At 35.8% G+C, this 12,929-nt stretch overlaps 1 protein-coding gene across 7 annotated transcripts in view; it reads right to left on the reverse strand.

Moving 5' to 3' along the window:
* The window catches only part of LRP1B (LDL receptor related protein 1B), a 1,877,633-nt gene that overhangs the window by 992,490 nt on the left and 872,214 nt on the right, over positions 1-12,929 (reverse strand). The window lies entirely within an intron of this gene.

A 12,929-nucleotide genomic window follows, 5' to 3' on the forward strand; every position in this document is an offset into this window, starting at 1 on the left:
ATTTATTTGTGACCCTTATATATGCTTCCCTAACTATATATTTCAGCTCAGTTCTCTAAAGAAAACAGGGTTAGTCATAAAATGGGTTAGTCATAAAATGTTGTCTAAATATGAGGACAATGCTATTTACTTCCATTGTTGGTAAAAAAAAAAAAAAATGGAGCTTGTGAGTAGTTTTTCTGGCAATGATGATGGATCTGGACTGACCTCTTCATACAGTTTTACAGGTTTCCCTTGTCAGCAAGAGCATGCTTTTTTGAGGTGTATGTATGATGTCAAAAGCAGATTCTCTGGAGCAGAATATGCAAAGCTCATAGGCTCCCTCATACCAAGAGCACCTGTGACCTCAGACTTATGGCTCCTAGACCAGTCCCAGGAGCCAAATAATCACACATTCCCTTAGTGACTAGATTATGATCACTGAGCTACTTTCTTCCTCATTCCTTCCTTATAGTCAGGAAAGTAAGATTCTAAAGGTAAAAGAAATTTGTCCAATACTACTTTTTGAACAAGGCATTTTTGCTTGTGTTAAGATTGTTGAGTTTTTGATGAATATCTACTAATTGACCAGAATTTCAATATCTTTTAAGATTTGAAGATAACAGTAAAATCTCATATAAAACAATGCTGAAAGAGTTTAGCTATATAGTCATATTACGAGTAACTTATTTGATAATTAGGGAATAGAAAAAAAAATAAGGAAAATCTTCACCTCTTTTTTTTTTCTGCCCTATATGCAATGCATCATTAAATCTTTGGCTCTGATATCAAACATACCGGAATCTGGTCACTTCCCAAAGACTACCATAACCTTCCTGATCCAAGTGACCATCATCTCTCATTCCAACAACCTTCTAACTGGTTTCTCTGTTTCCATCTGTGCTCGCCTCCTTTTTCAGTCTATCTCACACAATAGCCAGTTATACGTTTAAAATGGTAAGGCACATCACTCAGTCTTCTGCCCAGTACCTCAAAGGGCTCTCACTCCAATCACAGTAAAAATCAAAGCCTCTATAATGGCCTATAAAGCTCTACCTGATTTGTATTTTCATTACCTCTTTGACTCCATTTCCTTCATCTCCTGACTACTCTCACCCTTGTGCATCTTACTCTAGATACACTGATTTTCTTACTATTCCTTGAACAGGCCAGGTAAGCTGCCCAATCAGAGGCTCTTCCTTCTTCTTGGAATTATCATGATACATACATAAGAATGGCAAACTTGTTCACCTACTTTTGGGTACTATTTGAATGTCACCTTTCTGGTGAGGATGTCTCTTATTATTTTGTAAAAACTGTAAGCCCTTATACTTTCTATTCCCCTTCGTGATTTATTTTTCACTTGTGACTACCAACAATTATATACATCTTATTTTTTCTGATTTATTATTTTTCTACTTTTGCTAATGTATCCTTAGCATTTAGAAAAAAGCTATGTCTGTTCAGCACAAATTTTCTGAATAAGTAAAAGTCACACATACAGCTTTTGTGTAGAATTCTCTAGAAACATTTTGTAAAATGTTACAAAATACTTTGATTTTCTTAACCTTGAATGGAACCCAGAGAAGGACTGGCTCTTTAGACAATTTCATAAACATTATTTGATTATCAAAAAACAGATACTGAGAACTGTAAAGGTAGGAGAAAAGCAAATACATATACAATGACTAATATAATTAAATTAGTCTAATGTTTTGAATGTATTATTTAATAGTCTTTATCTTTTCTGGTGGAAGTAGAGAGATCCTTCTCCAGTTTCTCTCAGATAGAAATGCTCTCCAATGAAGATGATTTGTGTCTCCCCTCACAGATTTAACATATCAACTCTAAAATGCATCCCAAGGCCTTTCATGAGTATTTAAACTTTTACCCCCTAAAATGTTCTCTCAATTGAGCCACAGAATTTTTCTATGCCTTTAGAAAGACATGAAAAGTTTTTGATTTAATAAAAACATGAAAAAAAACAAAAATAACAAGAAAAGTCTCAATAAAATTACAAAACTGGTTAGCCTTAAAGTTTCTTCCCAGTAGAGAAAACATACTTGTCCTGGACTGCCTAGTATAAACCAACAAAAAAGAAGTCTCAAAAATGCTAAGATCATTTCCACAATAAAGAGTTCTCTCAGAAATGTCAGTAAAATTATGAGTTATCATTGTTTAACATAACCTTGTCAAGTGACCACATCTGGGCTTGGTTAGCCAGTTGGCTTCTCTCTTAATTTCTTTTTTTGTTCAATTACAGTTTATTGGGGTGACAATTGCCAGTAAAGTTATATAGATTTCAGGTGTACAATTCTGTAATACATTATCTATATATCACATTGTGTGTTCATCACCCAGTGTCAGATCTCCTTCCATCACCCTATATTTGATCCCCTTTACCCTCATCTAATTTCTTAAAGCCATCTTGAACCATGTAATACTTGCCCTTTGTCAATCCCTGATTTGGAATTCCAGACTTGGTCTTATTTACCGCTCCTAGCTATGTTGCTTTCTAGTTGGCCTTGACATTCTTGAAACCTGCTGGATCATAGATTTCTCAGATTATGAAGGAGTCTCAGATGACTGTGTTATCAGATTAAGAAAAATAAACTGACATTAATGTTAGTGCTTACTGTCTTCTGTGCTTAAAGTCATTTGACAACTGAAATGACTTTTAATCATTCAAAAATTCATTCAAAAAATTCAAAAAGTCATTCAAATGAGATTTTTAGTCTCAATAAAAAATGAGCCATTATTGAAAGCTTCTTTGTTGCCTAGCTTTATGAGAAGTCCAGATGCAGACACTAACTTCTTAACTGGCTACCCGTCAGTACATTTAACTAAACATTCTTTGGAGAGAAGTTGGCATGTGAAGGAGTACTGAGATTCCCCTGAGAAACTGAGATAAAAATGAATTAATAATCAACACAGGCAATACTTATCGTGTTTCCCCGAAAATAAGACCTAACAGGAAAATAAGCCCTGGCATGATTTTTCAAGATGACATCCCCTGAACATAAGCCCTAATGCGTCTTTTGGAGCAAAAATTAATATAAGACCTGGTCTTATTTTGGGGGAAACATGGTACTTGACTTACTTGATCAATCTATTTGATTTTTATAGCTGCTTTTCCAGTGACTCACTTGATTGTTTTAATGGAAAACATATCAACAGATGATTTTAAACCTTCAGACAAATAGAAACCAATAAAAAGAAAATCAGATGCTTCATAATCTAACATGGTTTGATATAATAATGGTGACTTTATAATTCAAATGATATACTGGAGGAAGAATATTTATATTAGTTGTTAGGTACTGCATTGAAGTGATATTCAATAGTCTCTGCTAATTATTAACTGTGGTTTCCGTCTTTAGAAAAGTAAACTTAAGGCCTAGCATGGGAGTTGGGGAGGGAGAGGGAGAAGCCATTGAAACACAAGACCCACAGAAATCATCAGAGGTGAAGGATGCGCATCTTCTATTTTTCCTTTTATTACTTCATGATGAAAGCTGGCATAGGTCCGGTGAAGGTAATCTGTCTCTACCTGCATGGCTTCTCACTGTAGTGTGCATCATTACCTCAAGTTTCCACATGCCAGTTGAAGAGCACCATTAGCTTGGGTAATGAGGATAAAAGACTGACCGGAATAAATGTGAAGTTCTTATCAGATGTCATTCTTAGAGTTAGTGAACAGTTTTCCCAAAGGAACAGTTGAAAGGCATATTAGCTTTCTTCAGCCAAAGGAATACCTACATCAACACTTAGTGAGAATAAATAATAACTTTCCACATAGAAGAGGCTGAAATACAAGAAAGCACTCAGTCAATATTCTACTGTAGGGAACCGTGATTTTGGCTGAGTAAACCTCACCAACGGGCTGTCAATTGATCCATGCCAGAGAAGGAAATTGTCTTTGTCGTTTTCATCACTCACCTTATGTCAACAGCTTAAAAAACAGTATTTTCTCTCCTAGTTATGGAGATGTGTATATGTGCTCTGTGTGATCAGAAAGTGATTTATTCCTGTCATATATATAATACTAATAAGTGCTATAATTTTTAAAGACTGATAAAAAAAACTGTAAATTAAAAAGATAAACTTGGAAACATAGAAAAGCTCATTTGATTAGATTAATAAAATACCTATTTAAATTCCAAACTACTATAACCATTTTCTTGCCAACAGATCCTTATCTTCTCATTATCAGAAATATACTAAAAATGTATTTATACACTATAACAATATGATTTACACATACAATCAATACTAAATAATATTTTCAAGGTAAATAAAAATTACTTTTAAGGTTTCAATTAAACTTCTCATTTTTGCAATCAATTCTAAAAACATGATTTTAGCAAGCTTCCTTTTAAGTGATTAGAATTGTGTATTCATTAACTTACAAATAAATACAAACCTAATAAATATTTATGCATATCAAAAATGCACATATATGCACATATACGTATATAAAAGTATATTTAATTAAGCCTGCAACTGTGAACAATTATCTCCACTGAGTGAAGTTCAGTAGGTGCAACTCGATATTTGTTGGGTCAAATATAAACAACAAAAAAAGAATCCCAGATACAACTAGATAAATGGTTAAACAATGACTTGCATGTAAGATATATAAAATAAAAAGTCAGAGTAAGATTAAAAGGATGAGAATAGAGAAATGTGTAATCAATACAGCAGAAAGAACTTTTGTTTTTTTAACCTATATGAACATAAAATAATGAAAAGAGAAATTTTAAAGGTTTTACTTTTATTAAATACATATTATATGAAATCTTTGAAAATAAGGAAAATGTGATGAAGTCAGAAATGAGAAATAAGAATTACAAGTTAACAACTTGCAATAAAAAATAATGCAAAACCTTATAGGATGTAAATTACTACTATATGAAACAAAATGAGGAGCAGTCTGTGTAGAGAATACATTTCAAACATTCTAAAATTATGTCAAGAATAGAAAGAGTTGAATATGAAATAGGAGAAAATAATTTAGTTTTAAAAGGAGGGAAAAATCATTATTCAAATAATATAATAAATTATAGATCAAAGTCAATCAAACCAACTAAAAATACAAATAAAATTGCCATATTTCCCTAAAAATAAGACCGGATTTTACATTAATTTTGCTCAAAAAGACTCATGAGGGCTTATTTTCAGGGCATATCTTATTTTTACATGCAAAACAATCTACATTTTTTTCATGTAGAGCAATCTACATTTATTCCTTTATTCATGTAGAGAAATCTACATTTATTCAAATACAATCATGTCATCTTCTTCTGGAGCATCATCATAACTCTGTAAGCCCCGAATTCTGGCTTTAATTTCTTCTGAATCCATTTCCGGTAGAACCATTGGCCCCAATCTCTCATGTCCAGCAATAGAGCTCTCCTTAAATGAACACTTCTTGTCCATGTAGCCTGCTCGTAGTGCATTGGCAACACAGCTGTCAATGATTTTATCCCATTAATTCTTCATCCAAATCACAACCTCCTGCAGTCTAGGCTTCACAAAGTTTCCATGCTGATTTCTCTCCATTCTATTTTCAATGTAGTCATTGATTTCCATGCACAAATGCTCCTTGAATGGCTTGTTTATTGCAATATCAAGAGCCTGGAGATAGGCAGCCATTCCTGTGGGAATCATTATTTGATCTATTCTTTTCTCTGCAAGGAAGTGCTTCATGTCTTTAGCGCAGTGAGTGCTGGCTGAATCCCAGACTAGCAGACCTCTTTGTCCACCTCGCAAAACAAGTGGCAGCATTAAATCGACACACTTCCTTATATCTGCTTCTGTTCTCTAAGAACGTAAATGCCTGAAACATGTTCAAACTTATCTTTCTTGTCCTTAGTGATGATTAGAGGTGGGGCTTTCTTTCCATCCAGATGAATTGCCAAAATACAGGTAACATGTGCACTTCCGTAACCACTGGAGGGAATGAAGATTAATGAAGCACCCCTTTGATCAACTGTCCTTTGAGATCCTTGGCCCATAAACACTGCAGTTTCATCCATAGCAATCATGTTGGAGAGTTGGTATTTAGAAAAGTCGATACCATCAACAAAGGACATGAATGCAAGTTCATGTTTAATAACTTCAGTATCTTCTAGCTTGAACAATGTTATTGATCTTAGAGACAGTTCATATTGTTGAAAGAAGCCATCCAACCACTGTTGTGATCCTTAGAATTCTTCTGGGGATACCTACCTGTGGTGCCATTGCAAGGGCAATCACTTGAATATCAGCCCTTTGCACAACCAAAGCCTTTGCTCTCCTGTCAGCAATCCATTCACAGATGATGTCTTCCAGCTCAGGAAATAATGGTTGCCGACCTGATCCACACTTGCACTTCTTAGCATTTCCCTCTCCCACCTGTTGACTGAGGTTATCATACTCTGCTCGCCATTTTAGAACCATTCAGAAATCCAACTTCTTCTCTTTGCAGAAAGCAGTAAGATTTTTGCCCTGGGAGTCCTCCACAATCCCTTTCTTATACTCGCTGGAATAGCTCTTTATTTTTGAACTCAACTTGTCTGGGGGTCAAAATATTATTCCCTTTAAATCTACCATTAAATCAAGTGTTAATTGAAAACTTACAAGACGGGAGTGGCAACATAAATGATGAAAGATAAGAATGATGGTCCACACAAAAGTGACAAAAAATTGCAGGCACCAAAATTCAGAAAACATTTCTTTATCTCACACAAGTGCATTAAGTACGTCCATTACAACACATGATGAATTATGAAGATTCATATTAGATACAATTATGTCCATTCATTATCAAGTGCTCACATTATTCATGCGTTGTGTGTGTGTACTCCGACTGGTCATTCAGCAATAAGTCTTGAGTTCATTTGTTTACATAGTTGTTTACCTCTCATACAAAGTAGCCCATTGGGTATTTATAAATACTTTATTATAATTTATATTATCATTTATCTTAAGTATTAATATCAATAATAGTGTTTATTTATGTTTAAGTATATATTAATATTATTATTTTATAATTCAATAAGTCCATCATGTGATACAATGGACGTCATGTGTTGCAATGGACATCTGTCTGATTAATGATCTTAATTGGGGCTTGTTTTGGGGATAAGGCTTATATTACGAGCATCTGTAAAATCATGCTAGGGATTATTTTCGGTATAGGTCTTATTTTTGAGGAAATACGGTAATATCACTGTCGTGCAGGGTCTCAGCTCCTACTCCCCGCCCAAGAACTCAGGACACGGTAAGGCCAAAAAGGAACACCCATGGAGCCATAAGTAGGAGAGTCAAACCAATATATTCTCGCTGGCGGCTGGGCTGGAGACACAGGAAGCAGGATCTACATAATCTGCCTAACAGCAGTCCGCGCTTGCCAGCCACCATCTTCTTGCTAGCCCCCATTCCTTTCTGCTAGCGTAGCCACAGCAGTTATATTAGTGGCCAATGGCCTACGGGTTACAGCTGACGGCCAACTAGCCACAGCTGCTGGCCATCTGATCACAGTTGATGGCCATTTACTACCCGAGCCAGCACCTTTCTATGTGAGGCCGAGAGCCTGGAAACTGCTTTTTAGGGCTTTGTCCCCACAATCACATAAATGAAAACTAAAAAGATATGTTTGAAATATCTTTTTTTTTCATTTCTAAGACATATATGATCAAATTTGTTTCTGTTTTCCATAAATATTTTTTTAATGGAAAATATCTTTACTGAAATGAATGATACTTAGAATAAGGATATATTGTGCCATATATCAGAATAAACTCTTTTATCCCATTTTATAAAAGAATAAATGAAATATGAATAAAATGTAGACACATTAAAATGCATTAGAAGCAGTACTGAGCTAAGCAAAAAAATGTATATTGTTACAATAATGCTAAAATTTATCTCAGCACTATCTTTTATTGTCAAAGTGTATTTATACTGATCTAATTTTTGATTGGATGAAAATCCTTTTTTTAATAGTATTTTTATTTTATTTTTTAGTTATTTAAAGATCTAAGGCACTCAACTAGGATCTAATGGAAATCAGTAAGACAGTCTTCCTTCAGGAAAGGTAATCTAGAAGAAAGATTTAGGTATTATACAAACGTTCTATACTTTCAAATCAGGTTTGGCACCTTTCATGAAAGATGTAGTGTGACATTGAGTTTCAAAGAATGGTTAGAATTATCTTGCTATGATCCGAATGTACATGTCCTCCAAATCTGTGCAATGACATCCCAACTCCCCAAGATAATGGTTTTACAAGTAATGGGAGGACTTTGGGAGGTGCTTAAGTCATGAGGGTAAACCCTCAGAAACAGCATTGGTACTTTATTAAAGAGGTTCCAGAGAGACCCCTACCTTTTTTTGCTATGTAAGGATACAATATGCCTGTGAATGGCTGTGACCGAGAGAGAAATCTTACCATTCTGGTATCCTGATCTCAAATTTCCAGTTTTAAGAACTGTGAGAAACACATCGCTGTTGTTATAAGCCACATAGTTTGTGGTATTTGTTAAAATAGCAGAAGCAGACTAAGACACATCTGTTTAGTAGAATCAAAAGTTCCTAAATAGTGATGGCATTTGAACTCAGCCTATCTTTAATAGAAGATCAGGAATTGGACGTGCAGAAATAAAATTAAAAAAAAAAAAAGAAAATCAGTAGAACAAATAGCTTTAACAAAAGCACATATGTGGGAAAGACGAGTATATATTGGAAAGATACTGACTTCAGTTTTTCTGATTTCTGAAGGGTAGAGTATATATGAGTAGTGGAAATACTTCATAACAAAAGTAATAATAGCTGTTTTTTTGTTTGTTTGTTTGTTTGTTTTGTTTTGTTTTTGTTTTGTTCTTTCCTCTGGTAAATAGTGGAGTAGGTAAATGCTGTACCCACATCCTCTCAAGAACACATCAATTACAACTAAACCACAGAACAACCATTATTGAGAATCGTCTAAAGTCTAGCTGAACTGAAGCCCTACAATTATGGACATAGAGAAGTGACCACAAGATTGGTAGGAGGGGCAGAGACACAGAATGAGCTAGTCCCACACCTGTGTGTGTTTCCATTAAAAATTGTGAGGCATATCTCAGCTGCAGAGGCTCTCCTCCCCTCTGAGGAGCAAGGGGTCCCAGCCCCTCCCCAACTGAGGGAATCAGTGCTGGGGAGAGAAGTTCCCAAATTTCTGACTGTGAAAAACAACAGAGAATTTGGCAGAGTGAGATGAAGGTCAGCTGGAGCGTCAGGCACTCCTCTTAAAGGGGCCCTGCATGGACTTACCCACTGATGGCAGAATCACTCGCTGTGAGCTGCAGTGCTGGGGAAACAGCTTGAAAGGAAACAGAGGCATATAGGGAGGAAGTGAGTTGTCTAACTTCAGGGTAATTGCTGGAGGGGCAACTTTCTTCCAGATGGAAGAGCTGGCAGAAGCCACTGTTTCTTTGTTGAGCCCTCCCCTTCCAAGTATGCAGATACATGCAGAGGTTATATCTGAGTCTACATCAAACTGGCTAACACTGTTCATTTGCTTAGCCCTGGTGATTTAGAGACCCTGCCCACACATTCAGCTTTCAGGCCCACCTAAACCACTTCCAGTGGCTTTTCTGTATAAATGACCTGCATTGGCTCATGCTGTAGACTTTCCTGAAATCTCTCAAAGGTTCACAAAACCCAAAAAAGTAGCATTTGGCTTGTGTATGTCCAGTACTACTGGCTGAGCAGCAATAAGCCCAGCACTAGCAATAGCCAGCCTTGGTTCCTGGCTTGGACTCTCAAGGCACCTCCAAGCACAGCACATATGGCAGCCATCTCCAGATTACTTTGTAGCTCATGCCACGTGGACTGTAGCTGAACTTGGCCTGCCTCAAGTCACCTCTTAGGAGTCCCGGGGGTTGAAAGGCCCAGTAGACACCTTTGAACTGAATCTGGCCATCACTGGCCATGTCCAAGGACAACACATTCAAAGTTCATACTGGGTAGGCATGAGAGACCCACTGGAGTAAACCCTACTCTGTAGGAACAGACCCTGCACAACAGTTACAACCAGTCCTCACAACCAATCAGCTTGAGGGGCAATCCTTCCTATTGATGTGCAAACAGTAATCACATCACAACTACAACAGGAGGTCATACAGATCCCACACAAGAAGAACACTGGAGCTTCTCGCTTTGGTGACCAAGAGAATTACACCACAAGGTCCCACAGTACAACTACTATGTAAGGCCACTATACTAAGACCAGGAGGCATAGCAGCCCTACATATAAATAAACGCAGGGAGGCAGCCAAGATGGGGAGATAAAAAATCATTTCCAAAATAAAAGAACATAGCAATGCTCCAGAAATGAACTGAACAAAATGGACACAAGCAATCTACCAAACACAGAATACCAAACACTGTTTATAAGGATGATCAATGATTTCAGGGAGAATTTCAACAAAGAGATAGGAAAAATAAAAATGGAGCTAGAAAACATAAAAAAAGAACCAGTCAGAAATAAAGAATACAATAACTGAAATGAAGAATATATAGGGGGAATCCAGAGTAGATTAGATGAAGCAGAAGACTGAATCAGCAATTTGAAAGATAAGGTAGTAGAAATTACTCAATCAGAACAGAAAAATTATCAAAGAGATAGAGAGAGAGAGAGAGAGAGAGAGAGAGAGAGAGAGAGAGAGAGAGAGAGAGAGAGAGACTGAGTTTAAGGAGAAAATATCAAGTGCACAAACATTTGCATCATAAGGGTACCAGGAAGAGAAGAGAGCGAGCAAGGAATTATAAACCTATTTGAATACATAATGACTGAAAACTTCCTCAGTCAAGCTCAGAGAAGGAAATAGATATACAAGCCAACAAAGCTCAGAAAGTCCCAACAAGATGAACTCAAACAGGCCCACACCAAGATGCATCATAATTAAAATGACAAAGGTTAAAGACAAAAAGAGAATCTTAAAAGCACCAAGAGAAAAGCAATTCGTTATCTTCAATGGAGTTCCCATTGACTTTCAACTGATTTCTCTGAAATTTTGCAGGACAGAAGGGATTGGCAGGAAATATTCAAAGTGATGAAAAGGAGGTTCCTACAAAAAAGATTACTCTATATAGCAAAGTTATCACTTAGATTCAAAGGACAGATATAGAGTTTCCCAGACAAGAAAGTTAAAGGAGTTCCTCACCACCTAACCAGTATCACAAGGAACCTTAGAGAGACTTCTTTAAGATGAAAAAAATAAATAAATAAATAAATAAAAATGTGAATAATAGAATGGCAATAACTACATATCTATCAACAGTTACTCTAAATGTAAATGTACTAAATGCACCAATCAAAAAGTAGGTGGCTGGATGGACAAGAAAACAAGACCCTTACAAGAGGTCTTGTTTTCTTGAGTCTCTTGCCTACAAGAGACTCACTTCAGATTGAAGACATACACAGATTGAAAATGAAGGGATGGACAAAAGATATTCCATGAAAAATGGAAAAGAATACAAGAAGTTGTGGTAGCAATACTTACACAAGGCAAAATAGATTTTAAAACAAAAGCTGTAATAAGTGGCAAAGAAGGACCCAGTAATCCCACTTCTGGATAATTATCTGAAGAAACACAAAACACTACTTTGAGGAGCATGTGCATTCATATGTTCATTACAGCATTATTTACAATGGCCAAGATGCAGAGGAAGCCTGGGTACCCGTTGATGGATATATGCATAAAGTGGAGGTGGAATTTATATACAATAGAATATTGCTCTGCCTTGGAAGGAAATGAGTTCTTGCCATCTACAGCAGCAGATGTTCTTGCCATGGATGGACCTGGAGGGTATTGTGCTGAGTGGAGTATGTCAGAGAAAGAAGAATGCAATGTCATTTCACTTATATGTCGAATGTAAATAACGAAATAAACGAACAAAACAGAAACAAAATTATAAATGCAGAGAACATTTAGATGGTTACTAGATGGGAGGGGTGTAGGGGGTGAGTGAAAAAGGGGAAGGGATGAATAAGTAAATCGGCTGTTACAAAGTAAACATGGGGATGTAGGGTATAGCATAAGTAATATAGTCAATGATATTGTAATAACTATGTATGGTGTCAGATGGGTATTAGATTTATCGGGGTGATAGATGGGAGGGGGTTTGGTGACAGGGTAAAAAAGGTGAAGGCCTTAAGAAATACAAATTAGCAGTTAAAAAATAAACATGGGGAATATAGTAAATAATATAATAATAACTATGTTTAGTGCCAGATGGGTACTAGACTAGTCAGAGGTATCACTTCTTAAATTATATTAATGTTTAACCACTATGCTGGACATGTTTAATTAATATAAAATAATATTTAATGTCAAGTGTAATAAAAATTTAAAAGGTGTGTGTGTGTGTATGTGTGTGTGTGTGAAGGAGAATAAGAAGTTTAAATTTACAGGTATAAAACAAAGAAGTTATGGGGATGTAACGTACAGCATGTGGAATATAGTCAATCATATTGTGATAACATAGTAGGGTGTCAGATGGTTGCTTGATTTATGGTGATCACTGCTTTAGGTATATAAATATTGAATAATAATAATAACAGTATACCCCTGAAACTACTATAATATTGTTTGTTAGCTGTATTTTAATAAAAGTCTAATAATGATAATAATAATAATAATAATCTGATTTACATAAAAACAGCCAGGAGCTGAAACCTAGCTTGCTACATTACCTGGAGGAAGGGATGACCAAAACTTTGATTCCCAGAGCTCACCTGGAATATGTTACCATGAAAATAATATATGCTCAGGTTTGCATAATCATCCCAATTTCCAATATTCATATATAGTAGTGACTATCATGGATAGGTGTAAATCTTTTTGCATAAGTTTTGGTTTCACTTCAATTAATTCTCCTCCTTTCAAAGCACGCAATTTATTAAATATATGATTATACATGGA

Source organism: Rhinolophus hipposideros (genome assembly GCF_964194185.1).
Source record: "Rhinolophus hipposideros genome assembly, chromosome: 6".
Classification (NCBI taxonomy): domain Eukaryota; kingdom Metazoa; phylum Chordata; class Mammalia; order Chiroptera; family Rhinolophidae; genus Rhinolophus; species Rhinolophus hipposideros.